This window comes from Lygodium microphyllum, chromosome 28, assembly GCF_053477565.2.
Source record: "Lygodium microphyllum isolate KBCC chromosome 28, Lygodium_microphyllum_v1.1.10, whole genome shotgun sequence".
In the NCBI taxonomy this organism is placed as follows: domain Eukaryota; kingdom Viridiplantae; phylum Streptophyta; class Polypodiopsida; order Schizaeales; family Lygodiaceae; genus Lygodium; species Lygodium microphyllum.
In genome coordinates, this window is record NC_141162.1 from 111,246,164 (window position 1) to 111,265,815 (window position 19,652).

The window sequence follows — 19,652 nt, forward strand, 5'->3', positions numbered from 1 at the left end:
GGGACACAAACACTTGGGCCATTTGTGAAAGGTGAAGCAAAAGTGGAAGCAAGAATAGATACAAGAGCTATGGAGTTTCAAGCAAGAAGAGAGAGACTAATGTGTGGGAGCTCTAATAGTCAAAATGTGTAACTTGTTTTCCCTTATTCTCTATTGCCACTAAAGGAATAAAGAAAAAAGTGACAGTGATGGTGGATGCTCTCCACTTGCAATGTACATGTGTGCAAGTACAATATACAAGTAAATGAAAGTGGCTAAACACAGGTGGCTTTTAATCCCCAACAATCTCCCACTTAAAGGTGAATATGCTTGAGTGTGGAGAAACAAGAAAAAGGTGACAAAGTACAAAGTGTACATAGAAGTATAATAGGATGAGGAATAGACAATCTCATCCTACACCCATCATCTTCCTAAGGACAAGTCACATTATACTTGGTAGTTTGTGACTTATCATGCAAATACGCGTATATGGTATAGGTCACACTATACTTGGTAGATAGATGGAAGGATACTAATGTGTGTTGTGTTGTGGTGATAGATAATTAGACGAAGTTAATGAGATTATTATTTGAAAGTGTGTAATTTAATGCATGAAATTTAAATTTTTTTACTAGAAGCACTATATTTTGTGTGCATCTATTAGCATAAGAACTTTGCATGTGCACATGCACAATAGATTTATTTTGATGGATTTATTAGAGAAGATATAATATTAATGTCACTTGCCTTTATCATAGAGTAGCCAATAATTAAGAATAAAATAAGAAAAAAACACATAGTATGAAAGAAGAAGACTCCAAAAGCTTACACGACACTAGAATGGGTACAATCTTCCCCGATGCATGTATCTTACTACTATATTATTTTGGTTGTTGGTTCGGGAAGCTCCAAACCTCTAGAGGGCTTCCTAAACCTACCCCCTTTTCCAAACCTCCCTTTTAAAAATTAAAACCGCCTGCCACCCCCCCCCCCCACCCCCCCCCCCCCACCCCCCCCCCTCTCTCTCTCTCTATGGTAATCTCTCATTTTCTCTTCCCCCTCCCCTTTTTAATTAAACCCCCCCTTCTCTCTCTCTCTCTCTCTCTCTCTCTCTTTAAAATTAAAACCCCCTCCACTCTCTCTCACTTATAATCTCTCCCTTTCTCTTCCCCCTTCCCTTTTTAATTAAATTCCTCCGCCTTTCCCCCCCCCTCTCTCTCTCTTAATTTAAATTTTCTTTTTAATTAAATATTTTTAAAAGTTTTTTTAATTTAAAATTTATTGGACATAGTTTTTCACACACTTTAAGAGGGAGATAGGAGAAGAGAGAGAGAGAGAGAGAGAGAGAGAGAGAGAGAGAGAGAGAGAGAGAGAGAGAGAGAGAGAGAGAGAGAAGAAGAAGAAGAAGAAGAAGAAGAAGAAGAAGAAGAAGAAGAAGAAGAGAGGAGGGAAAGAGGAAACATAATAGTCTTTTTTAAATTAAACTTTTTAAATATAGTTTTTGAATTAGAGAGAAAGAGACATAAGGAAAATATATAATTTGAAAGAGAGAGAAATAGGGGGAGAGAAAGGGAAAGAAAGGAAAGAGAAAAATAGAGAGAGAAGAAAAAATATATAGAGAGAAAAGAGAGCGAGATAAAAAAACTTGAAAGAGAAAGATAGAGAAAAAGAAAAATAAGAAGAGAGAGAGAGAGAGAGCAAAAAAGAATAAAGAGGAGAGAGATTGGGAACATAGAGAAAATTATAGAGAGAAAATATAAAATTTGAGAGAGAGAGAGAGAGGGGAAAAGAAAAAAGAAAAAGAGAGGAGAGAGGGGGATAATAAGAGGGGGAGAGAGACAGAGAGAAGAAAAGCGGGGAGAGAAGAAAAGGAGAGAGTGAGAGAAAAGAAGAAGAAAAAATTTGAATAGAGAGAGAGAGAGAGAATTATAGAGAAAGAAAGATAAAATTTAAAAGAAAGAGAAGAAAAAAATTAAAAGGAATGAAGAGAGAGAGAGATAAGAATTTAGAAAAAAGGAAAAAAGAGGAGAGGGAGAGAGTAAGAAAAGAGAGAAGACATAGAGAGAGAAAGAGAGAGAAGAAGAAGAAGAAGAAGAAGAAGAAGAAAGAGGAAAGGAGAAAGAGAGATGGGGGAAAAGAGGAAAGAAAAAAGTATTTTTTAAATTTAAGCATTTTTTGAGAGAGGAAAAATGGAGAGAGAGAGAGAGAGAGAGAGAGAGAGAGAGAGAGAGAGAGAGAGAGAGAGAGAGAGAGAATATAAAATTTAAAAGAGAGAGAGAAGAAAAAATGAAAATTAGGAGAAAGGGGAGGAGAAGAAAAGGGGGCGGAGATAGAGAGAATAAATGGGGAGAGAGAGATAGAGAGAGAGAGGGAGAGAGAGAGAGAGAGAGAGGGAGAAGAAGAGAGAATTATACATAGGGGAAATATAAAATTTACATACTTTGAGAGAGATTGAGTGGGGGGAAGAAAGGAAGAAGAAGAAGGAGGAGAGAGAGAGAGGGAACAAAGAGAGGATTATAGAGAGAGAAAATATAAAATTTAAAAAGAGAGAAGAAAAAATAGAGAGAGAAAAGGAAAAGTGAGAAGAGAGAGAGAGAGAAGAAGAAGAAGAAGAGAGAATATAAATAGAGAGGAAAGATAAAATTTTAAAAAGAGTGAGAGTGAGAGTGAGAAAATAAAAAATTTAAAAAGAGAATGAAGAGAGAGAAGAATAAGAAAAAAAGGAAGAAAGAGGAGAGGAAGAGAGGGAAAAGAGAGGAGAGGGGAGAGAGAGAGAGGAGAAGTGGGGAGAGAAAATAAGAGATAATTAGGAGAGAAGAAAAAATAAACTAAAATAGAAGTTAGAGAGAGAGAGAGGGAAGATGAGAAAAAAATTAGAAATAGAGAGAGAAAAGAGGAGAGAGAAACATGAGAAATGGATTATTGAGTGAAGTTGCCTTGCGATAGCACGACAGCTTTGCTTGCTACTTCGGGGCATTGAAGCTATTTCAAAGTGGCCTAGCATTGCGTGTGCGCGGAATGCTAGTTTATAATATTAGAATAAGCTTTTGTGTCTTTTGTTTTTCCTCATCTTACATGACTTGCTTTTGTACCAATAAATCAAAGCACACTTTATTCCAATAGCTCTACAAAAAGAAAAATTAGTATTCTCTAACAAATATATTAAAACAAATCTATTAGTATGTATGCATGCAAAGTCCTTGCACTAATGGGTGCATACAAAATATAGTGTTTTTGATAATATTTTTTCATGCTGTAGAGTGCGTAAATTCCACGCATTAAATTATACACTCCAAAATAATAAAATTTCTTAACTCCATCTAATTATCTACTCACCACAGCATAATATACATTTTATTTTTATTGTGGATTTTATTTATTTATCATATAATTTGTGAATTATCATGCAAACACATGCATATGATACTAGTTGCATTATGCCTAATAGATAGATGGAAGGATACTAATGTGTATTATGTTGTGGTGATTGAGTAGATATTTAGATGGGGTTAATTGAAATTATTATTTTAGAGTGTAAAATTTAATATGTGGAAGCTATGTGCTCTACAATATGGAAAAATATTATTAAAAAATATATTTTGTATGTGTTTATTGGTGTGGGGATCCAAGAGAGACACCAAGAAAACGGGAAATCTACTGCAAGAAAATCTATCTTGTATCATCAACAAGCATGTTTTTCATATTTTATATGATCACAACAAGGAAAAGAACACAATCTTCTCAAATCTTTACATAGCTTATTCTCCTACGGCTTTATCTTGAACAAAATCAATTATGCTCTTCATATTCTTTATAGAATTTATCAAGAGACCACAAAAACACAAGAGAATACACCAACAAAAACACAAGAGAATACACCACTTTGAATGGAAATCATCACATAGTATTCTTCTTCAAAGGTTCCATAGCTTCCTCTTACATAATCTCTCACTCATATTTACATCGTTTTGCATAAATTTGGCTATCACACACACACACACACACACACACACACACACACTCTCTCTCTCTCTCTCTCATATATGCTCTTTATCAATAGTACAATAGGATAATCCATAATAATAATCCATAACCCCTCTTTGGTCGTGGATATCCCTCCCAAGAGGTATGTTTGGTATGAAAGGTCACCAAAGCCACTACAGTGTCCATTCGTAGCTTAACGGTGTCACTGTCACTTTAGTCTTTATTTACTTGAGTCTTTATAAGCTACTTCTTCCACTTCTTTGAGCTATTTTTAACTTATATTCATCTCTTCCAAAGGTTAGAAAACTTCCCCAATCTACACATCTATCCCATACAGCACTTACAAAGGCATATAGAACATAACAAAACAGAGATAGAGGCTCTACTGAAGCTCAACAGAGGGTCTATAGTACCATATAGAAGGTTATCAGAAAGCCTTTAGCTTAACTTAAATAATTCAAAACCATAAATAATGAATCCATAAGATTCCAAAACACTCTCAAACTCCATCAATCATTATTCCAACCCCTCATACAGAAGGAAACATAGTAAAACAAAAGCTCAACTTAAATCAATTAAACATTATCAGAACATCACAACAGAACATATTAGAACATCATATCTCCACTATAAAACATCATAAGCTTCTTAAATCCATCCAACCTTATCCAAAACACTCCCAAACACTTTCAAAACATCTAATAATCATATAAAATCTATAAAAAATAAACTATTCAGTCCTAAAAAATAACCAAAATCAACCAAAAAATCAGGTCATTTCAACCCTCAACATATATCCCCACACTTAATCAAGGAGCATCCTTGTGGCCTTGGAAAGAGAATAGAAGTTCAAAATATATCTCAACTTGATATTCTTCAATATCTTCAAGAAACACCGTCCAAATACGACCCCAACCTATAGCCTACATCTAATAAAGAATACGATGAAAGGAAAATACCTTTATCCATTATCACGCTTAAAAACATAAAAGCGTGACAAACTTTTAAAGAATATAAGAGGATTTGCATATTTTGCATCTTGAGCTATCCATCCATCATCATCATCACCACGAATCTTCAAAAAGATAGCTTTTGGAATAATGTTGAATTTTCAACCATCATCACCTCATCATAGAACAAAATAACCATCTGAATGGCAACACACACACACACACACACACACACACACACACACACACACACACACACACACACACAACACAAAATAGCCATCTGAATGGCACCTCCAAAGGAGAGAGAACATTATAAATTATAAAAATTTACATTCATGGGAATCAATGAAGATGATTCCTCTTAAAGGCTTGGTGATTATGGAAGTGATCCATAGATAAAGATTTATCTACAAAAGTCTTGGGAGGATTTTGGAAAAACTGCAAGCAACACATCCTCTCCACCAATACAATATATCTACTAGGCAAACAAAGGGCATGAAAGTACAATATATCTAGTTGTTGAGGATCAATAGTCACATTCACATTCATGCACAACTTTGGGATTGACTTCTGATCATTATGTGAATGCCTGTGCATATACACCAAATACCAAGCAAAATGAGCAGTCAATCTCACTGAAGGATCTAAAGACTGTGAATACTACTGAGCAAAATACAGGTAGTTCTAAAAAGCTTGGCTGGCAATTGTCCATTCTCCTAGAATTAGCGGCCAATTGATTTGAGGTCCTATAAGAGAATCTTCATCCCCATCATCTAGAAATCTTTTGATCAAAGCTTGTATAATCACTTACCAATTGAGGGGGATGAGGGATAGAAGTGGTAGAAGAGGGAAGAGGAATAAGTGAAAGAGGATGAAGGGATGGGTAAGAAAAATTATAAAATGAAGAATGAGCTAAAGAGAGATTAGCTGAGAACTTAGGGAAATTCGTTAAAAAGGGTGTTAAAAAATATGATGGAAAAGTGGACGGAATAGTTATGGATGGGAAAGGACAAGAAGGAGGAGGGAAAAATACATGATCCTCAATAAACGAACATAGAGTGAAAATAGGGATTTGAAGAGTACCTTGACATTGAAATAAAAGAGGTAAAATAACTTGTAAGTTAGATTTATAGAGGGAAAGACATGCTTCATATCTATGGCCATCTGTTTTGATAATAAGATAAACAAGGTACTAATGGACCTAAGATGGGGACCTAAGATGGATCTATGATTATAGGCATCAAAGAAAGATGAATCAAAAGGAGGTTGTTTTGAAAGATGGGCTAAGAGGTCCACCCTCAGCTGATTAGTATTCTGCACATGAATAGAAGCTTTGTTTTGATGTTGATTTGGGATCACAGAATCAATCATGGTATGCCAAGAAGTCTCACGACAATTAGTCACTTTGGAGAAATATGTATAGAACATATAATCTATATACAACTCCAAATATCGGACATACAAAATATCTTGTAATACCACATCCCCTATATACCAAGCCAAGTCTTCATCATTTGGGATCAACAAATCACCTCGCAAGTACATATAAGATATCAAAATGGCATCTATAGTCACATATTAATATTCAAAAACCATTCTAGCTACTTCAATTAACAAATTACAAGACCAAACTCCACTGCAACTATCCTCTAGAAGAGGCAAATCCATAGTTGAAAGCTTAATATAGAAGGCAAACTTGTGTTGTTGATAATGGAAAAAGAAAGAGTGGGTTAGGAGGAACAAACTCCTGAAACTGCTCAAATGAAGACCACAATAAATCCATTCATGACTGAAGTCTTTCCAACTTGGCTTGGAATAAATGGCATAAGGTGGCATTCCTTTGAAGGACTGCTAAATCCGTAGGGGATAAGGAAGGAACTGGCTGCATAGGACTCTATGAAGTAGAACGAGATTGAGCCAATTGTTCCTTGAGCTGTTGAATCTGAGTATTGCTTTGTTCTAGGATGGTATTAGCTGACGTAAGCTCTTCTGTTTGGACAGCTATCAAAGCTTTTAGCTCTTAAGACTCTTACAACAACCTATCCATTTCCTACGGCTAGATTTAATAGGAATTGAGATTGGAGGAGGAGAAACTAGGACTGATTTAGCCACTCGTTTAAGTTGCTTCCTCTAAATGACCACATGAGGGAGGGGATCAACATCCTTAATGATAACATCAGTATCTTCAGTAGGAGGAAGAGGAGGAACCTTTGGAGGATCAATTGGTAATGTAGGAACTTCCTTTATAGGGGCAACATATGTCAAAACAATAGAAATATAAGATCCAAATGTGACATTAGTCACATTACCCCTTATGGCTCTAGTAAAATGCTGATCCATCTTGGCTAGGAGATACAAATTCCAATCAATGGTAATTCATTTTAGCACAATACGAGAAGCTGTGAATAACTTCTTCGAAAGGTAGTTAGAGGTGGTTTTGGTAGGCATAAACATATCTTGAAGGAACTGGCACAATTACTTCTAGACAGGATTGGAGATTATGGACACACCAATTCCTGAAGTAGTAATAAACCTCTTAGGATCCAAGACATCCTGGGTGTGCTTCTGCAACAACTTCAGAATATCCTCATTAAAGAACAATTGATGAGCAATAGGAAAAGTTTTCCCATGGTATGATAAGGATCATATGGATAACTAAACCCCGAACAGGACCAAATCTCTTATTGTAAGAGGCTAAAAATTGATCACACACATCAGAATCCTTTGGGACAAGTAGCAATGAAAGTATCACAAATTTGGATTATCTTGCCTTTCTATCAAGGTCCAAATCCAGGAACAATGAGTAATCATGAGACACCAAGGGAACATATTGGACCGGGGGAGGATTACGAGGTGTCATTCAGATGGTTTACACACACCACACTCACACACAGACAATCACAAAGAATGCCTACAAAATAACCAAAATAATGGTAGATAAGATATCGACCACAAAAACTCACACGGACTTGATCGACTGACTTACCACCCCAAGCAATCCACATCCTAGAAAAATTTCGGCATGACCTCTTCACTTATGCAAACAACGAAAGCTTCATGCAATGAATACAAACAAGCACCCAATATCCCCGTCTCAGGTAGAAAAGGAAAAGAATACACACCGTATCCTTGACTCCAATCAAATGACCAATAAAAGTGCCAAACTAAAATCAAAATCGCACAACTGACTAATACAACTAATAAGAACTTCGATTGACTACCACGTCACCCACTCCACGAACACTTTATTAAAAAGGGAAATGTGCAATGTGAAGGGAAAGGGAAATTTAATTGTAGGTTCATTTTAGAATTTAATTATCAAAGGGTGAATTTTTATTAGGTGATAAATCTTAATAAGAAAACGACGGTTTATTTATCTATTAAAAACTTATTAAGTTAGACAGTGCTTATTAATGTTCCTGGACTATGTCCTGACTCAGGGTCGCTAAATACAAGTTCATTTTTACAAACTAATGTGTGTGTATCACTTTTTTTCTTTAGTGTATTACAACAGACACACTAGTTCCTTCCTTCATACAAAATTCCTTAAGTTGTTTTATCTAATACATCTATGATGCAAGACTTTGCTTGTCATAAAGATTGCATATCTTTTTCCATAACTGCCAATCATTATCCTCAGGTGCCACAATATAAAAATAAACATGTTTAGACAATGATAGTATAAGAGTAGATTTACATAGCTCATCCAACTCATCCCAATCATCCTAATCCATGCCTTTAGGCTTTACACTCTTGGTTTTCAACTACCTAACTGTCTTCTTTTGAACTAGTATCTACCATACTTGCATCTTCCAATAAGTGAAATTAGTGCCATCGAGCTTTTCAATATTGAAAATGGTATTATCATTTGAAGAAGCAACCATAAAGATAGTATACCAATGTAAAATCCAAGAGAATGGGTTGTTGTAAATGACTACAAATCAGCCCCAAACTTAGCCAACCAATAACAAAACTGGAGGAAATATGAAAGTAGAGACCTATTGACCAATTGTAAGTAATAAACTACCAAAGCACAATGTTTGCTCTCCAACCACAAGACAATGTTGAAAACATGGATTACAACATTGTTGCAATAAAGATAGTAGTATAACCAAGACCACTTTGGAAAAATAATCAAAAAATACCAAGCTCCCATTACTAGGAATATCTGGGTAACAATTGGGATATGTAAAAGCAACTAGCAGGTGAATAGGTATAGAAGTGGTACTAAAATTGGTCATAAACTCAAGAGAGTCAATAACCAATACATCCCATTGGTATAGATATCATGTATGTTTAAGAGATCTCAAGATCAACTGCAAAGATCCATCAGATACATAACTGATTGAGCAGAGAGTAATGGAGCTCAATACATAGCCAATAAGCATGTTAGAATATCAAGCTCATATTATTCTCCTGTTAGTATGTATGACCGACATTAGCTGTGTCCAGCTGTATCAGAAAGTGTGGGACATTAAATAAGTCGGTAGTCTTAGACCCAGTGTGAATGGTCCTACAGATCTTAGTACTATTGTATACACTTACTCTATGTGTGTGGTTATGAGATAATGAATGAATGAATGGAAGAAGAAGAGAGCATGCTTGCTCCTTACTCTGTCTCTGCCTCTCTCAATCTCAACATGGTATCAGAGCCATGCTAGGTGGGCTCTCTAGAGCAGGAGGAAGTCAAGAAGACTTGCAGGAGTTGAAGATCAGGACTTCTAAAAGACCAAATAGGCTGCCATTGTTTCTCCAAGGTATGCATTTGTTCATGTGAGGTTTTATGCTTCATGGCAGTGGTGAAGACTTGTCTGGGACACTTTGGGAGCATCATTGAGCACATTTGAGTGCTTGACAACCATTATTACCTTCACCACGTGCTGTTGGAAGAGCCTGACAGGCTGCATGAACTGCGCCTGTTTGCAGGGATGAATGCATTTGCTGTACTCCATGCTAATACTTGGTCATACATTGATCTATGGCTTATAAACAAGCCTTGGCAAGGTTGCTAAAGACTTGTGGCATGCTAATGCTTGACTGGGAATGAGATATGAGTTGTGAGAGTTGACTACAGATCTGAAATCTGTCCAAAACTGCTGTAGACAGAGAGTATTCAACATGTACATGACTTTGGAAAGAGCCTTGAGCTCATAGAGATGTCCAAAAAGGGTCTACTGAAGTACATACATGCTAATGCAGACATATGTCTTGGATGTTTTGCCTGTAAGCTAAAGATTACTGATCAAGTATACTCAAATCTGAAGCATCTACTTGGTTGGAAAACTGTCATGAATCTATAGACAGCAAGCATTGTTTACACTTGAAGCATTACATGACATTGCTTGGTTCATGTCAAATGTATGACTTGGGATATGCCTACTGAATGTCTGGAGGACTAAGACAAGCATTAAATACTACTGAAAACTGAAGTCTGGAGTTGGAAATTAATGCAGTTCATTGTCTTGGCTGGGTACAAACTGTAAATGCAATCTATGACTTGGATTTGTGAAGACAGGATGTCTATGGTTACCCGAGTGCTCATGTATTGAACCTAACACTTCAAAGTGAATGTATGACATGATTTGAGGCTACTTTGGAGCTGGATAGACAAGGTTTTACTGAGCATTTGCTGACTGCAATCTATGAGCATGAAGTTTAACACCTATACTTGTTGTCTATGCACTGATTTGTGCCCGTATGGTTATGTTTGGACTGCTACATGTACTAGCAGTTGTCTATGAAGGTTTGGGACATGTATGACATGTATATGACTCAGTTTTGGCTTTGAATAAGCTACTGGTCTCACTGATAGTTTATAATTTTCAGATTGCATGTAGGAACCCTGGCAGTAAGGCTGCATGTTATAGACTTGAAGCAACTACATAGCATATGTATTGACAAATGTATCTATAGGTGGGACCACATGTTTGTGGATGTTTTTGAGCAAAAAAAGGCTGAAATACCCTGGTTTTGACAATAAATTTGTTGCATAAAACTGACAAAAATAGTCAAGAACTGGAGTGATTCAGGGATACTTGTTGGCTTGCAGGTAGTCAGACAGAGCATACGACATGGCTAATGCAGAGAGGACTAACAACATAACCCAGATAGTGGGGGAAAAGCTTGACAGTAACAATTATGCCATATGGAAGTTCCGCATGGAGAACTTATTAATAGGGAAAGGCTATTGGGAGTTGGAGACTGGAGCGGAAGCTGAACCTGAGCTCCCAGATCGACCTACGGCTGATCAGAGACGATTACACCGAGCTTGGACAGAAAGAGCTCGTAGAGTCTTGCACTGGCTCTCTTTATGTATCTCAGATGCCATGGTAATGCAGATAATGAACTGCAGCTCTCCTAAGAATGCGTGGGACATTTTGGTCAAGTATTATGGCACAACCACAAGTGCTAGGAAGATACATTTGAAGCAGAAGTTCAACAACATGGAGAGGAAGAGCAGATCTATACAGGATTATGTCATGGAGGTTAAGACCATTGCAGATCAGTTGGCATCTGTTGGTTCACAGGTTGAAGATGAAGACATGGTTGCTGTGACTTTGAATGGCTTGGGGCCTGAGTATAAGTCTTTTGACACTTCTGTGTCTGTGCGGGCTGAAATGCCTGATTTTAATGAGCTGGTTGCATTGCCTATCCATGAAGAGGTTAAGCTTGGCTTGGCTACAGGATCTAGCAGTTTTAAAAACAAGGATGCAGTTTTCTATTCCAATCAACGCGGCCGTGGAAACCGTGGTAGAGGCTATGGATCTGGCAGAGGAGGCCAGCAAAATGCATCCTATGGCAATAACAACCAGTAGGTATCGAATGCAAGAGGTGGTGGAAACTTTAGAGGCAGGAGGAGATGTAGCCCTAGAGGTAGAGGCTCCTAGCAACAGCAGTGTCCATTTGACAATCCGAACAAGGATAAGGATTATCATTACTACGGGAAGTATGGGCATATTGCCAAGGACTACTGGAAGAAGCAGGGCAATCAGAAAGGCAAACAACATGGACATTTTGCTACATCTAGTCAGGCAGATGATACTTCAGGAGATAGATTGTTTGCCATGCAGTATGCAAAAGACAGAGTTGCTGAAAAATGCACTAATGATGCAGTTTGGTACATTGATTCAGGGGCATCGAACCACATGACTCCTCATAGTGATTGTTTCACTGATATGGTGGCTGAAAAACATGGCTATGTCTGTACAGGTGATGACATGCAACATAGCATTGAGCATAAAGGCAAAGTGCCTCTTGTGGTTCATGATGGTAGAAAGAAAAATTTGCATGATGTATTGCATGTTCCTTCGATTACGAAGAACTTACTGTCTGTTGTTCAGATGACAGAGCAGAACTTGCAGGTTAGATTCAACAAGCATGGTTGCTTTATTGAAGAGTTTGGCAATGGATGCAAGTTGATAGCTCGTGGCCACAGGAATGGCAGAATGTTTACTCTTGATGCTACCTTGCCATAGCTGAATTCAGCTATGTTTGCCCATGGTTCTGGCACTATCAGAGACTTGGAAATTTGGCACAAGAGAGTGGGGCATGTAAATTTGCAAAGGCTGCAAATTATGCAAAAAAAACAGCTTGTTACAGGTTTATCCAAGTTCCAATATTTAGATATTGGTCATGTATGCGATGCTTGCCAGTTTGGTAAGCAGTCAAGGTTGCCATTTGTCAGGCATGTAAGGTAGAGTATACATCCATTGCAGTTAGTGCACTCTGATGTTTGGGGGCCAGCCCATAATGCATCCATGGGAGGCTTGAAGTATTATGTGACATTCATTGATGATTACAGCCGCTATACTTGGGTTTACATTCTGAAGACAAAGGATGAGGTGTTTGCTGTTTTTCAGCAGTTTAAAAAGTAGGTTGAAAAGGAATTTGACTGCTATATCTCTTGCTTGAGATCAGATTACCGGTGGGGAGTATGTGTCAAATGAGTTTGACAACTTTCTGGCTAAAAATGGCATACGTAGGCAGCTTACCTGTAGCTACACTCCTTAGCAGAATGGGGTAGCTGAAAGAAAGAACAGGGTCTTGATGGAAGCTGCTTATGCCATGATGAATGAGAAGAAGATGCCGCTCTATTATTGGGCTGAGGCTGTTATGACAACCATGTATATCTTGAATCGGACTCCCACTGCAGGTATTCATGAGATGATACCGTTTGAGAAGCTGTATGGCTATAAGCCGGATGTAAGTCACATGAAAGTCTTTGGATGTCTTGCTTATGTGCATATTCCAGATGAAAAAAGGAAGAAGCTGGATCCAAAAGTGCATAAGTGTGTTTTCATTGGATATTCGCAGGAGAAGAAGGCATACAAATGCTATGATCCCTTTATCAAGGAGACCTTGGTGAGCATGGATGTTATTTTTTATGAGATGGGTTCTTGGTATGTATCACAGGCTACAGTGCCATCAGATATGCCTTCTACTCATGTATCTACAGTTGATATACAGCAGAGCACTGTTATGACAGGACCTAGTAGTCAGACAGTATCCCCATGGATAGGGAGATTGAGGAGCTCACCGTCCACTGACACCAGTATGTCAGTGAGGGGGAGATATGATGTCGTGGATAGCAAAGGAAAAGAGAAAGTTACTGAGGATGTATCTAGGATGATGACGCCTGGTAGAATGACTTCTGGATATGAGTCTGCTGACACTTTAGATAGTGAACTTGGTATTCCAACTGTCTATATGCCTGGTGCAAGGCAGAGTAGGTACATTTCACCTCATGAGAGAGGGGAATCAAGCAGTGCACCACAGCCTAGACGCTCATAGAGGGTTAGATACCATGTTGACAGGTTGACATATAGTGGCTACACTGCAAAGCATTATGCTTACATGACAAAAGTGATGGAGATCAAAGAACCAAGTACATATGCTGAAGTAGTGGAAGATGAGAACTGGTGTGTAGCCATGGATGAAGAGATGAATGCCTTGGCTGAAAAGAAGACATGGGATCTTGTGCCACTGCCTAAAGGAAAAAAGATCATTGGCTGCAAATGGGTCTACAAAATCAAATGCAAGTTAGATGGCAGTGTGGAAAGGTATAAAGCCAGGTTGGTTGCTAAGGGGTATGCCCAACAGTATGGACTTGATTATCAGGAAACATTCAGCCCTGTTGCCAAGATGGCAACCATACGCACTGTGATTGCTTTGCTGCTGCTAGAGGCTAGAAATTACAGCAGATGGACATTAAGAATGCATTTCTTAATGGTGACTTAGCAGAGGATGTCTATATGGTTCAGCCAGAAGGGTATGTTCACCCTGATTTTCAGCATTATGTATGCAAGCTGAAAAAGGCACTATACGGGCTGAAGCAAGCTTCAAGAGCTTGGCATGCTAGGTACTTGCAGAGGTTGGGATTTACTATTGGTAGGGCTGATCACAGCCTATTTACAAAGAATACTAACAAAGGCTTGGTAGTGCTGGTCATATATGTTGATGATTTGATAATCACCAGTGATGATGACTTGGGCATACAACATGTAATGAAGATATTGAAATCTGAATTTGACATGAAAGATCTCGGTGAGTTGAAGTACTTTTTGGGTATTGAGGTAATCAAGGCTGAAAATGGTTTATGGCTGATGCAGAAACATTATGCCATGGAAATGCTAAAGAAGTATGGCATGGCTGAATGCAAACCATTGGATACACCCCTTGATCAAAATGTCAAGCTGGACATTAGCACTGGAGCTGAAATTCAGGATGTGACTACGTACAGGCAGATGGTTGGAAGTCTGATCTACTTGACCATCACTAGGCCAGATTTGAGTTATGCAGTTAGGCTCATAAGTCAGTTTATGCAGAAGCCCAGGAAGCCACATTTGGATGCTGTTAGGCGGATTATGAGATATGTTAAGTCCACTGTAGATTATGGGCTATTCTATATGAGAGATAAGCCCTTGAAACTGGTTGGATACACAGATGCGGATTGGGCAGGATGCTCATATGATCACAGATCTACGAGTGGTTATGCTTTTGGCTTTGGAAGTGGCATGATCTGCTGGAGCAGCAAGAAGCAACCAACGGTTGCATTGTCTAGTACCGAGGCAGAGTACAGGGGTGCTCCATTGGCAGCATGCGAGATTTCATGGCTGCTCAAGCTTATGGCTGATTTGGATATTCAGGTGGATGCTCCAGTGACCTTATTATGTGACAATCTTAGTAGTGTACTCCTAGCAATGAATCCAGTATACCATGCCAGGACAAAACACATAGAGGTACACTACCATTTTATCAGAGAGATGGTTCTTGCAGAGAGAGTAGATCTTATGCATATGAAGACTGATGAACAGGTTGCAGATATCTTTACCAAGTCCTTGGGTAAAGATAAGTTTAGTAGTTTTAGACAGCTACTTGGAGTTCATTAGATGATTTGAGCTTGAGGGGGAGTGTTAGAATATCATCTCATATTATTCTCCTGTTAGTATGTATGACCGACATTAGCTGTGTCCAACTGTATCAGCAAGTGTGGGACATTAAATAAGTCGGTGGTCTTAGACCCAGTGTGAATGGTCCTACGGGTCTTAGTACTATTGTATACACTTACTCTATGTGTGTGCTTATGAGATAATGAATGAATGAATGAATGGAAGAAGAAGAGAGCATGCTTGCTCCTTACTCTGTCTCTGCCTCTCTCAATCTCAACAAAGCATGTATACATCACTAACATCCTGCTAATAGAGGTAATGTACCAGTGTTCAAAGCATGTAAAAAATCAAATTAGCCTACTAGTAGGTATAATTGCATCCCAAAGTATCCAAGAGAGCATGTACATAAGCCAAGAGTCCCACTATCTATGTGTAAACCAAGCTCAACTATGTAGAGAACCCAAAGCTCTAATACAAAATATCCAAGTAAATACAAGTATCTCAAGAGTGCATCCATTGAAGCATATCCAAAGTTGATATTTATCTCCTACCTATCAGACTCTCAAAATGAAAATGTTCTTTAGCCTCAAGCAACAAGGGCTAACTCTTGAAAGATAGTATTCTTTCTTTGCTACACCCATAGAAGTACGCGCCTCACATGTCCATGAGTTAGGAGTAGGTGGTGCATTTTTGCTAGTGCTTGAATCCATTAGGAAATGAATCCATGAATGGATGACTATTTCTTAGTCAAACATATATTATGATGTTGTCAAAGGAGCATCTTTGAGACAATCTTGATCACATCTATAGGTAGCACAGTAAATACTAAGAAAAAACAATGCCATGTGTCTGATGCCATGGAGTGCACATGTAAAAGTAAACTCAACGAGACATAGAACAACACAACGTTTAAAATGATGGCTTTTTACCATGAGGTTTCAATAAGACAACAAGGGCATATGAGTGGGTGGTAGAGGGAGAAGAAAACTGTTGATGAACTAAGGAAAAGGAAAGTAGATAATGAAGAAGTAAGAGAATAAGTGAATGCCCACTTTCCTAGATAGTAAGATTAACAAAGCTATCCAACCTCATAAATCAAATTCCATGCACATCCTCCCTACTTACAAATGAAATCAGTCTCTTTGTGTCCAGACTTATTTACAATTGCTAGTTATCCTTACATATGGTTTTGAGAGAAATTTTAAATTATTTCACTCTTGCTATCTTTTTAAGTGTTCTCCTTCTAGTTAGGTATGTTTTGACCTCCGTTTGTATTCCTATTAGCATTACAAATGCTATTTGATCATTTTGTGATTTTTTTTTGAAAACAATCGTTTTTGTATTGGTAAGAGCCTTTATAGTCCACTTCTACATTATGCTACATAGTATATGTTGGTTTGGTGTATATTTTTCTCTATACAAGCAACTTTTGTATCAAGTGCTATCAATGACCATGATTAGCAACAATGATGTATTCCATGTATTGGTCATTTAGGAAAGTTTGGATGGAAGCAAGTGTCCACCATGGGCTTGTATGATACATCATGTATTGGTTGCAAAAGGGTTTGAGAAAATTATGCATGGAACTAAAGTACATCATGGTGGTGGTCTCAAAGCTATGAGTGCAATAGCAACATGTGTTATTGAGGATGTTATAAGTTCTAGCTTTACTCTCATTATAATACTAGAGCATGACATACTCATGGAGCAAACTCATTAGGATGGTAGAGATGCAAAGGCTTATACCTTGATTGCATTATCTATTAAGCATATTATGATTACACATATTCACTCATGTAAGCCAACTAAATATGCTTAGGATGTATTCTCACATTTGTATCGAGGAAGAAATTAAGCTCATGTTGTTTATTTGCATAAGTAATTTGAGAGAATAGATGGATGAAGTGACTCTACTAATAGTTTTTTGACAAAGATCAAATATCTTAAAAAGCAATTGATTTGCCACAAATGAGAATTTGCTAGATGGTTGTTAGATATGCTCAATACGCCTCCCTCATAAGGTGCTACCAACGATCCACGGTTCTCAAACGTCATGCCCCCATTGAAAATAAGCCATGTGTGAGCTCTATACATCCTAACTTGTATGCCATATTAGATCTATGTCATTGCATGGCAAAAAGGTTATCTTTGTGGATCTAGCCTTTGGGTTAGATAGATTGTTTAAGTGGATAGCAACAATGAGGCACATTGCATCGAGTTGTGAAGTGTAGAAGTTATTAGAGACCCCTATTTTAGGATTTGAGGCCTATGAAAGTGGCCCCCATCTAGGGGAGTCTCATGGGGACCAACGCTATGAGATAGGGTTCCAAGGGCAATGCCCCTAACCTAATAGTAAAGGAAATATTTCCTAGATTCCTAGGAGAGGTTCACAATATGGTAGTTCAGGCAAGTTGACCTAAGCACAAGGGACATCCCTCCAAATCCATCCTTAATCTATCTTTCACGCAATCAAAGTTCTTCCAACTAGCCTTAAGCTCCTCACCTGTAATCTATTTAGATGGAAACACATGGGTGGACAGAGCCATCTTTGTATAAACTTGTTTGGAATTAAACAAGCTTGTATTCTTCTCTTATTTGTTGTATACTCTCTATTCTTTACTGTAGTGTAGGAAATATTTAGCTTGAGCATTAGGAGAAAAGTTGTTACTAGTATTAGGGACAAGTATAAAAGGGGGACATGTAATATTTTGCTATCTTTTACTCATTCTACTAAAATTAATCTTCTTGATTTAGCACCAACTTGGGGTATGTACCAAGAGTACTTTCATGTACTTTTTTAGTTGGCAACCATGGCTATCTTGTGCCATTGTATTAATGGAAGAATGATCTATGGTATGGCCATGTTTGTGCAATTCTTTTGTATTTACTTGTTTCATTAGGAATACTTCAATTAGATTCCTTGGCTGTAGTAGGAATCTTTTACATTAATATCAAAGCATGGTTTTAGGTCCTATCATGGAGTCATTTTCATATCACAATCTAGTTACATCAAGGTAGGGTACTACAGTTAGAAATTTGGTCATAGGATTTGGTTACATCCCGATCGTGACTTAACAAGTTCTTTTACAACAAACCATGGTTAATCTTGAAGGACGTGGTCAAGATCTAGAGCAAATGGTGGAGTTCCTACCATTTGAGCATGTCTTGACAATTTCTAAGTGGTATTTTGGAGAGGACAAATAAGGATCTAATGGACATAATGGAAATTATCTTCTTTACATTTTAGAGACATGGTTTCCCTTTACCCTTTCAAGCTTGTTGGCAAGCTTTCATGGTGGATATCTTCCATATCTCTCTTCTTAAGCCTCTATGGCTTTAGCCAACCTTTGATCTTGCTTCTTGTCATCAAATGGCACTTGGATTATGAATAATCAATAATACATTGAATTTTTTATATTAAAGTAGAGTAATCTAGAAAAATTAGCAAATAAATCAAAATAAATTGAGAAAATTAATAGTAAATTAAAAAATTATAAATTAATTTGAATAAATGAGAAAATTTGATAATAAATCTAAAAATTTGAGATAAATCATTATGATTGAAAAATCAAAATAATTGAAAATAAATCTAAATAAAAGTATAAGAATTAAGAATACTTCAACTTATTGAGAGAAAAATATAAATTAAATCATAATAAAATATTTTTAAGGCAATTCAATAAAAAATTATGTAAAATAGATTAGTTGAAGCTTCTAAGAGGGTATATAAACATATTTAAATGCAAAAAGCTCGATGATATGCATGTGAGGCAGTGAGAATAAGGGACGATCAAACATGATCGCGTTGAAAATTTTGGGTATATTACATTCTCTTTCCCTTAAAAATTTTGAGATGTTCTTGTGTTGAGAGAAACTTGGGATGATCCCTTAAGAGGATGGGTTCCTCTATTCAGGTCGCATCTTCTTTTGGGAAATCCTTCCATTGGATTAGGTATTTTTGTAAGATGCATTTCTTAAATACTTTCTCTTTGATTTCCAAGATTCTCTTTGATATCAAGGATTCCTTGAGTCAGCATTACGATTGTGCATCATTGAGGACATGCTTAGGCTTGGAAACATAGGATTTCGGTAAGCTTACATGAAATTAGATAGGGATAAAGCTAACTTGTACACATGTATTCCTAGGAATTTTATGGTTTTGTATGGCCCACAATATCTCCCCTCATACTAAGCTTTTTGAATTTTGTAAGGTATAAGGAACTCTTTCTAGGTCAAACCCTTAGAAAGATCATGCTACCTTCCTTAAGATTTGATTTGTCCTCTTTGGGTCCACATAGGCATGCTACTAGTCCTAGGCCGCTCTTATGTCTTGACAAATTATCTTGAC